We start from the raw sequence: 8,622 nt of genomic DNA, 5'->3' as shown, positions 1-8,622 counted from the left end.
GTAACTGACCCTCTTTGAGATGAGGACTCACTTCCTGAAGTGGAACCTGAACCTCCTCAAGCAGGAGTTTTCCCTGACTCCAGTTCCAGTTCACCTGGAGTCACTGACCTCCACACTTTCAAATTTCTTTTATTTTTATCATTTTTTAAAATTTATTTATGTATTTTTTTTTTGAGACGGAGTCTTGCTCTTTCGCCCAGGCCGGAGTGCAGTGGCGCGATCTCGGCTCCCTGCAAACTTCACCTCCCGGGTTCAAGCCATTCTCCTGCCTCAGCCTCCTGAGTGGCTGGAATTACAGGTGCCTGCCACCATGCCCAGCCAATTTTTGTATTTTTAGTAGAGACGGGGTTTCGCCACATTGGCCAGGCTCATCTGGAACTCCTGACCTCAGGTTATCTGCCTGCCTCGACCTCCCAAAGTGTGGGGATTACAGGCGTGAGCCACCGTGCCCAGCGAGAATGTCCCCTCTAGAATCCTTCAGCTCAGACAGTCTGTGACAGCGAGCCTTTTTTGAGGCCATAATCCAGATACTTCTGGAAAAGAAAAGAAAATTTCAGGCTAATATGGAGCTGGGTTTTTTAGTTGTCTTAAGGGGGTGGAGCCGTCGTTTGTGCCTGGCAGCGTCAACCCTTAGGTCTGGTGAGGGAACTTAGCTAAGAGAGTTCCCACTGCCTGCTGTTCACAGTACATGCTGGTTGGTATTGACAAAGAATGAACCTAAAACACAGGAAATGTTGAATTTGTCAGGGTTAAATTTTGCCTCATGAGAAGATAAAAGATCAGAAGGATTTAAACTGTTCCAGAATTCTTTGCTGGTTTTAAGGAATCATTTTTCCCAAAGGTGGCAAATGCTGCTTTTTAAATTTATGGTTTTCTTGATACCCCTTCAGCCTTTATTTCTCTGTATTAGGACTACTACTTTTTAATTAATTTTCACTTAACTTTCCAATACTGATGAAATAAAGAAAAATGAGGGTTATTTATATATATTTTAATAAATCCAGTTTGATTTTTCAACTTAAAAAAAAAAATTAACTAGAACTGAGAACCAGTCCTGGCCTCACCACCTTGGACTTAACCTGTGTGATCTCAGTGTCTTCATCTGCAAAATGGGGACAAAATAGCTCATAGGATCATTTTGTAAGGATCACATAAAGTAAGAAGGGTGAAAGTGCTCCATAAAGTAGAAAGGGCCTCACTAATGGAAAGGGATTATGATTTCTTTCTTTAAATGTGAAGTTAAATGGAGGATAAAGGGTGGAGGCACTGATAACATTTTAGCCTTCAATAATCACTTTTTAATATTTATGAGGAGTTTCAAAATCATTTCCCTCTCTTTCATACTGCTTTTCAAACGGCAAGGGTCATTATTTGTCCGGCCCAGTCTGGGATAAGTAACTCTCCCAGGGTTAGACACCAGGTCAAGTGCCAAAATACAAATGAGAATTAAGCACAGCAGATGGGTGATTGCTGGGCCCTGAATTTCCTTCCCGTTAGTGAGCTTCATGGAATGCAGGCGAATTTATCTCCATTTCTCTTGTCAATCTTGTAACTTTTAAGTGAGATGAAATTCAGTTGGCTACCCTTTACAGGGACTTTATTTCCCATTGTATTCAAGACTGTCAGCAATGAATGTAAACTGTTTGTAAAAATCCCATCGTTAGAATCTTCCAGAAACTGAGGCTGGGAGAGATTAAATATCTTGCTCATGGCCTCACAGCTTGTGAGTGGCAATGCTGGGGCTACAGCCCATGTCTAACTCTGACCACACACCCCTTCTTCAGAAAAAAGCCATAATGTAAATAATAATAAGAAGAATAACAACAATAACGGCAGCTAACACTGTGTGCTAGGCACCGTTCTAAGCTCTTTGCATGTGTTAACTCAACCAGCAAAGAACCATTTTTGGAACATTCTTTCACTAAAGTAGCCCGGTATTTTTTTCTTTCCCCTCAGCTGAATGACACTGCAACCCGAAATCACAACTCTGTTTTAGGTTCCTGGTGGTGCCTGCTTCCTCTTCTAGTTTGTTTAGTCACAGAATTCGATTCCTGTTGGCCCATTCCGCGCCTACAAACAGGCTTAGCGCTCCACTGAAATGCGGGAGGCTCCTTAACTCTTGTATAAACAGGTAAGGCGAAGGGGGTGGGGCGCGGATTGCGGACATCTGGGTTTCTTGGGAATTGGGATGGGGTGGGGGTTCGAGCCAACTCCCCAGAGAGCAGGCAAGGTGAAGCGAGGGCTTGGCTGCTGTTTCTAAATGCAGTGTTTTTTTGTTCCCTTTCTAGAAACCCTCCGTAACTCTAGGTCAGAGCGCATTAAAATGAGCCACTTCTGAACGAGCAGCGCCCAGGCCCCAGGCCCTGCTGCGAAGGCCCCGGCAAAGGTCAGGGCCCCGTCCGCGTGACGCTCCTGCCTGCGCGCGGCCAAGCCATGCTCGGCCCCAGGTAAGGACGCCCCGGGAGCTCGCCCCGGGAGCTCTCCCCGGGCACGCGGGGGTCGCAGAGATCCCACCTCGTCCAGCGACTTGTTTATGGGGGGAAGAAGGGGAGCGGGGCGGTTCCGATCGGCTTGAAATTCAACAGCAGGTTCCTAATTTCTCCAACGTGGTTCTGGCTGGGTTTCTCGGAACAGCCCGAAGGGGGCCGAGCGTCTGACTCGGACAGATGCCCCCAGGTGGAGCAGGTGCCACTTCTGGGTGTCTGAAAGGCATGTGACTTTTGGGGCGGGGAGAGAAGTCCGTCTGGTCAAGTCCCCCAATCTCTGCCATCAAGGCCGATTTTCTTTGAACCTTCAGCAAAGGTATCTGCGCTCCTAAAAAACAACAGGAATGTGGCACTGGCCTTTAGCCAGGGGAGGCTCAGCCAGCAGGATAAAATTTCAGGGCAGATTTACGGGAAGTTGCCGGTGTTGGGAGTAAAAATCTGGTTTGGTGAGTTTAAGGGAAGGGAGTAGACGAGAGACAACCTTGCTACTGTGAGGCGGATGGCCTCGGCAGGGGGCGGGCGGCGGGAGGAGAGAGGGAGGGAACCGGGAAGGGCCCGCAGACTAGACGCTGAGCGCTCCCGTGCGCAGCGCCCCACGCAGCCGGGACCCGGCGCCGCTCTGCGGGTGGAACCGCCGCGCGCTCCCGGCCTCGGGAGCTGAGCCCGAGAGAACTTCGCTGCCTTCGGGTCGCCGCTCCCGCTTTCCACTGTGGAATGTGCAGCTTGGGATAGAGAGAAACCAGGGTTTGGGGAGCGGTCCTCCTGGAGACTTTCTCTCTGCAAGTCTCCAAGGTTAAGCAATTCTGACCCACTGGAATTCCCAGAGCCTGGGAGTTAAGCCTAAAACGCTCTGTTGCTTTAAGCGGCGCGGTGGGGAGTCGCTGGACACTCCTTATTTTGGTTTTACATTAAAAAGAAGGCGAACGAGAAGATGTTGTAGGTGACTTCCTAGCTGTGTTAAGTTGCTCCTGGGCTGTGAATGGTGTTAATTTCTGAAGTGGGCGGCTCCAAAAACTTAACAAGGAAAGGTAAGGTGGTTTTTGGTAGTCCTTCTAACTATTGTCCCTTAATCTTACATTTGGGTCCCAATTTTTGAAGTGTATATTTTTTTCTTATTCTTCTCTCTTTAGCCCTTATCCCTCATGCTATCACTCATCTTCTGTCTCTTGGTATATTTAGTGGGAAATAAAGGGTTTATAAAACGGTTTTAAAAGGGTCAACCTCTGGGAAGGCAGATAATCATATACAGTCAGTCCCATCGTGTTTCCTGTAGTGATGAATCTTTTCCCATAAAAGAAACTGATTTTTTTTTTCACTCTTGAAAATACATGATTGGACCGCCCAGAAGCACAGGTGACTTTAGACTCAGATTATTACAGTGAGACTGAGGAAGCGTCCTGGACAGGAGGCATCTCATTTAAGTGTTAACCAAGGCAGAGGGGGGTCTTCCTGCAGTAATTTACGTCTGAAAGTAACACTCGGTAGAGGTGTAGTTGTTTTAAATTAAAAATTCAGCCTGTAGAAAAGGGTAGGACTGACGAATTATGACATCTGACAAATTAGCAGTTGACCGGATATTTAAGAAATCAGATAAAATAAATGGAAGTGGAATTTTTCAAATAAATGACTCATTTTTTAATTAGGTAAAAGTTCAGCCACTCTTGGGTACTGTCCCAAGGCATAAGTGATAGGAAGATACCATCTTCAAGGTACTTACAGGCCATTACCGACCTGAACTAAAAATCAAACCTTTTTTTTTTTATCTGGTGGTATTTTAATGACTCACTGTTTTCTTTAGCAGGAATATAGATTTTAAAATGTATTCTTTAAAAGTTTTAAGGCAAGGTCATACGAATTTCTCAGGGGAGGGAAAGCAAAGGGTTGACAACCCAACATGAAGGGGTTGCCGAAGTTTTGAGCTCAAAAGGTAGGCAATTAGATCCAGAGCATTTGAGAATTGCAGGTGCCGATTCTAAAAGGTGAAAGGTGGTCAGCGGCGTAACACACAACCTCTAGATAAAGTACTCAACCTGGAGCATAAGAAGAGATCACTTTGTGGGAGTTTGTGTTGCTATTAATTTAAACAATGATCTTTGTTAGATCGCTGACTTGAAGTCTTGGAGGGAACTAAAATCAACCCAGTCTGAAAGGAAAACAGAAGGAAAAAAAGAAAGGAGGAGATGGTTTGGTTTTTAATATTTTTTTCTGGTCTGCTTTACCCTTCACCTTGTTCTGATATACACACTGTTGGCCTCTTTGACTTAATTATTGCATGCTGGAAGGATGGGGTCTCAGAAATTTCCCAAGCACCTAGCTTCATTATTAACTTTCAGTATGTGTCAAATGAAGAAATAAGCCTAGCTCTGCCGTCCTTTACCTGGCTAGGTAGGCCATGCTTTAAATTAATTAGATCAAGATATTCTGAATATCAATCAATTATTAAAGATTTATTATCTTCCTCTTGGTTTTTGCGTTTACAGAAGTTTGTAGGATTGAGAATTCATCATCATCATTTTTTTTTACCAATCTCTATATTTTTAATAGTCAACATATTTATTTTTGATTCCCCCACTGTGCTGCTTTAAATTAAATTTTGAAAGAATTCTGCCCAAAGCAGTAGTGATACTGAGGATGAAATAAAGACAGAAAGCAAGGGAACTACATGCTTCTGGACACGTGTTCTATAGACTTGCTCTAACTAGTGTTAAAGACTACTCATTTTTTTCCTCACATGATAAGAACATTCATATTAGACTATTTGGTTTACTGTTCTAGGTAATGATTTTTTAAAAGATTGGGTTAAGATGAAATTATTTTCTTACAAAAGGATTTAATTTGCTTTTCAAATTCTGCTCTGAAGCTCAAGATTAAATCATGTCCCAAATGACTGAGCTTTCATTGCTATAGAAAAGCATTTGGCTATTTCAGTAAGTTTCCGCCTCCACATCTTAAGTCTCTTGATTTTTCAGAAAAGGTCAGGGGAGTGGATATAAGCGTGAAGGGAGGGAGATTTTCTTAAAATTGGACCCAGGCTCAAGTGAAACTGTGATTAGGTTATCCCAGAAGATACGTAATTCTGGGGGAAAAAAACTCTGAAGAGGGTTTAAGTTTGAGATTCATGAGACTTAGAAAAAAGGGTATGTTTAGAATAATGGTAGAATTTGTGTGCCAAACTTTGATGAAGTTACAATGAAGACATTAAATGCAGCTTTAAGTGCTTGTCACCGTGATTCCAAGCTACAGGTTATATTGCAGTGTTTCAGCTACTGGCCTGATTAGGAGATATATTTTATTTCCCTCTTGGGAACAGTCTCTGTGTCTTAATGATGATGCTGATTTTCTGGTTTAATATCATAAAAGGTGTGTGTTGGTCCCAACATTACTGCTCCAAGTAATGGCTTCAAAGAGCAACTGGATAAAGATTTTCAATAATAGCAATGCAGAGATGACCTGGGTTTCAGGATAGGAGGCCTTTGGAGCCTTCAGAGAATTGTCATAGAAATGATCAGTAACTAATTGCTCAGTTGCCACCTCAAGTTGTTGTTTCCATCTTATGCGGGAGAGATTCGGGGGAAATGGCACCCTGCCATTTTTTGTGTGTGGTCCTGAATCATCCTGTTGGTAAAACTCCTGAGATCGTCTAAGCTGGAGTTCTGATTGCTTCTGTTTCTCTCATAGTTGCTTCCCCATCTATTCTGTCAGCGTCTGTATGGGGGGAGGCAGTGGGGAGGGCGATCTCGTCCCCTTGAAGTCAATGACCACCTGCTTTTAAGGTTCTCGTATCTTTTGCTCTGAAAAAGGTGTGGGGGAGGAAAACTTTCATTTTCCAGCGAAAGTAGAAAGGGAGAGAGTGTCTAGAGGAATAAATGGCCAAGAAACAGGTAAGTTCTGAATGTGGTCCTAGTGTGGAATTTACCAGAAAGCTCACATGGAGATTACCAATGCCCTCAAAGGATTGCAGGTAAACTAGCAACTGTGGGAAGTGGAGGCTCCTCCTCTCCTTTTGTAATTCAAATGTTCCTAGTGTACTGCAGTAGACACTAGTTTGAATGAATTCAAGATATCATCTCTTGGTAAAACCAAAAGTAAACTGATTACAAAAGGCACAAACCCTTCAACCATACTCCCACTCTCTGCCTTTCCTCTACTTTCTGTGTGGTTTAAGGACACCTGAAAAAAAAACCAAAACAATTACAGCTCGGTTTATGTAACTTGCATATTTAATAGGAGCAGTCTTTTTTGGTTGTTATGAATCTTCCATTTTTGTCATCATAGGAACTTAGTTTATGTAAACAACGATTTGTGGGTGTGTCTAGATGCATATGGTTTATGTGTTTGTAAAGTAAAATACATAAATACGCTGATCACATAGCAGTGATTGTGACTATAGTAGCTCTTTTGGTGCACCCTATCAAAGCTTTTAGAGTGGAGTCATTTTAGAAATCAAAAGCACAATCTCTGCTTTTCTGAAGGCCATTTCAGGGAGATGACATCAGGAGAAGACAGAGTGCTAGTGTAACCCTGAAAACCCTTTGTGTTTTAGGAAAATATCAATCTTTTGGTCTCAGGAGATTTCTGGTTCTGCAAAATGTATGCTTTATTTATAGATTACACTCAGCCACATTAATCAAGAAAACAACATCCAGTCTCCCCAAATCACGGTATTTGTCTTTGGGGATGCTATATGCTCATGACAATGGTGGCCCTGCACGAAGACCATAGTGGGTTCCTGGTGGGTGTACGTTGAATGAAAGGGGAGTTGCTGACAGCTTTGGCCTCCTGATTGTGCCTTGCTTCAATGAATTGTCAGTTTTGCTCATATTCCGTGAGTATCCACCAGCTGGGGTGGAAGACAACCTGTTCCCAGACGCTATGGATAATCCACATGTGGGTGAGCAAGAGTTAAGTATATGTACCAATGGGCAGTGGGTGAGTGTACAATGAATGCAGGGCATTGTGCAGCTGAAACAGGAACAGGACGCCTGTACCTGACCAAGGAAATGTCAGCATATTAAAATTATAATAAAAAGTATCTACCTTTCAGAGCACTGAGACCTGGCTCAATCATGTTTGTAAAGCATTTCACGTGCCCCAAGAAAAACAAAAAGTACAGAAGTACAAAATGGACAGGGTTTTTTCAGGTGTTGTTTCTCTTAGATCAATTTAATTCCTATTCTGAAAATGTGTATTTGAGCCTTGTAAGCTCAGGTAAACCATTTGTGTTTCAAAAACTAGGGTTCCAAGTTGGTGATGATAATAGCACTGTGACTTTTAAAAAGATGGCTTAGGCTGGGCGCGGTGGCTCATGTCTGTAATCCCGGCACTTTGGGAGGCCAAGGCGGGTAGATTACAAGGTCAGGAGTTCGAGATCAGCCTGGCCAATAGGGTGAAACCCTGTCTCTACTAAAAGTACAAAAATTAGCCGGGCATAGTGGTGGGTGCCTGTAGTCCCAGCTACTCGGGAGGCTGAGGCAGGAGAATCGCTTGAACCCAGGAGGCGGAGGTTGCAGTGAGCTGAGATCGCGCCACTGCACTCCAGCCTGGGCAACAACAACAAAAAAAAAAGAAAAAAGAAAAAGAAAAGATGGCTTAAATAATATTTCTTTTTGTGTGTTGTCATTTGATTAAAAAATAATAACATGGTTCTCGGTACACCAAGCCCTTGCCAAGATTAGGCCCATCTTCCCAGTAGCCTTCTCAAGACAAAGTTGCCTTTGTGTAACTACAAGTGGGAGGGTTTGGTGACACAGAAAACTCAATGGGGCACTGCAACTTCTTATTAACAGAAAATGCAATGGCCTAATGTTTTTGTTGTTTTTGTTTTATGTACTACCAGTTAATACCTATGATCTATTTCTCCATGAGGATGATCTTACAATTTTAGACATGTCCAGGGAAGAATGAGGTGGTTATGGCTTTACCTTAGAATTTAGTTAGATTATAAAAGGCTGCAGCATGCTGGCATGGAGGAGAGCTCAGCACTGTGGGCTAGTTTTGTTATCAGGGTAATCAGCAAAGTTTGGTCATGTGGTGAGAAAAAAAGGGGTTTATCTAGAGTAAAGATGCAGATTTTAGAGAAAGGATGGCTATTCATACTAAATTCACACTCCATAGCAGAGTGGCTAGGAGCATGGGC

The 8,622-nt window shown here is 43.2% G+C and overlaps 1 protein-coding gene across 14 annotated transcripts in view; it reads left to right on the top strand.

The window, feature by feature from the left end:
- Window positions 1-1,836: 1,836 nt before the first annotated feature.
- The window catches only part of RBM47 (RNA binding motif protein 47), a 208,647-nt gene continuing 201,861 nt past the window's right edge, over window positions 1,837-8,622 (top strand). For 2 of the 14 annotated variants that reach the window (XM_063705237.1, XM_063705238.1), the window contains exon 1: window positions 2,184-2,447. The gene's annotated coding sequence lies outside the window, so the exon portion shown is untranslated. The other 12 variants (XM_004038595.5, XM_055384834.2, XM_055384826.2 and 9 more) reach the window with 12 other exon arrangements.

This window comes from Gorilla gorilla, chromosome 3 (genome assembly GCF_029281585.2).
Source record: "Gorilla gorilla gorilla isolate KB3781 chromosome 3, NHGRI_mGorGor1-v2.1_pri, whole genome shotgun sequence".
Taxonomy (NCBI): domain Eukaryota; kingdom Metazoa; phylum Chordata; class Mammalia; order Primates; family Hominidae; genus Gorilla; species Gorilla gorilla.
Note: the sequence above shows the minus strand (reverse complement) of the source record. Positions and strands in the feature narration are given on the sequence as shown.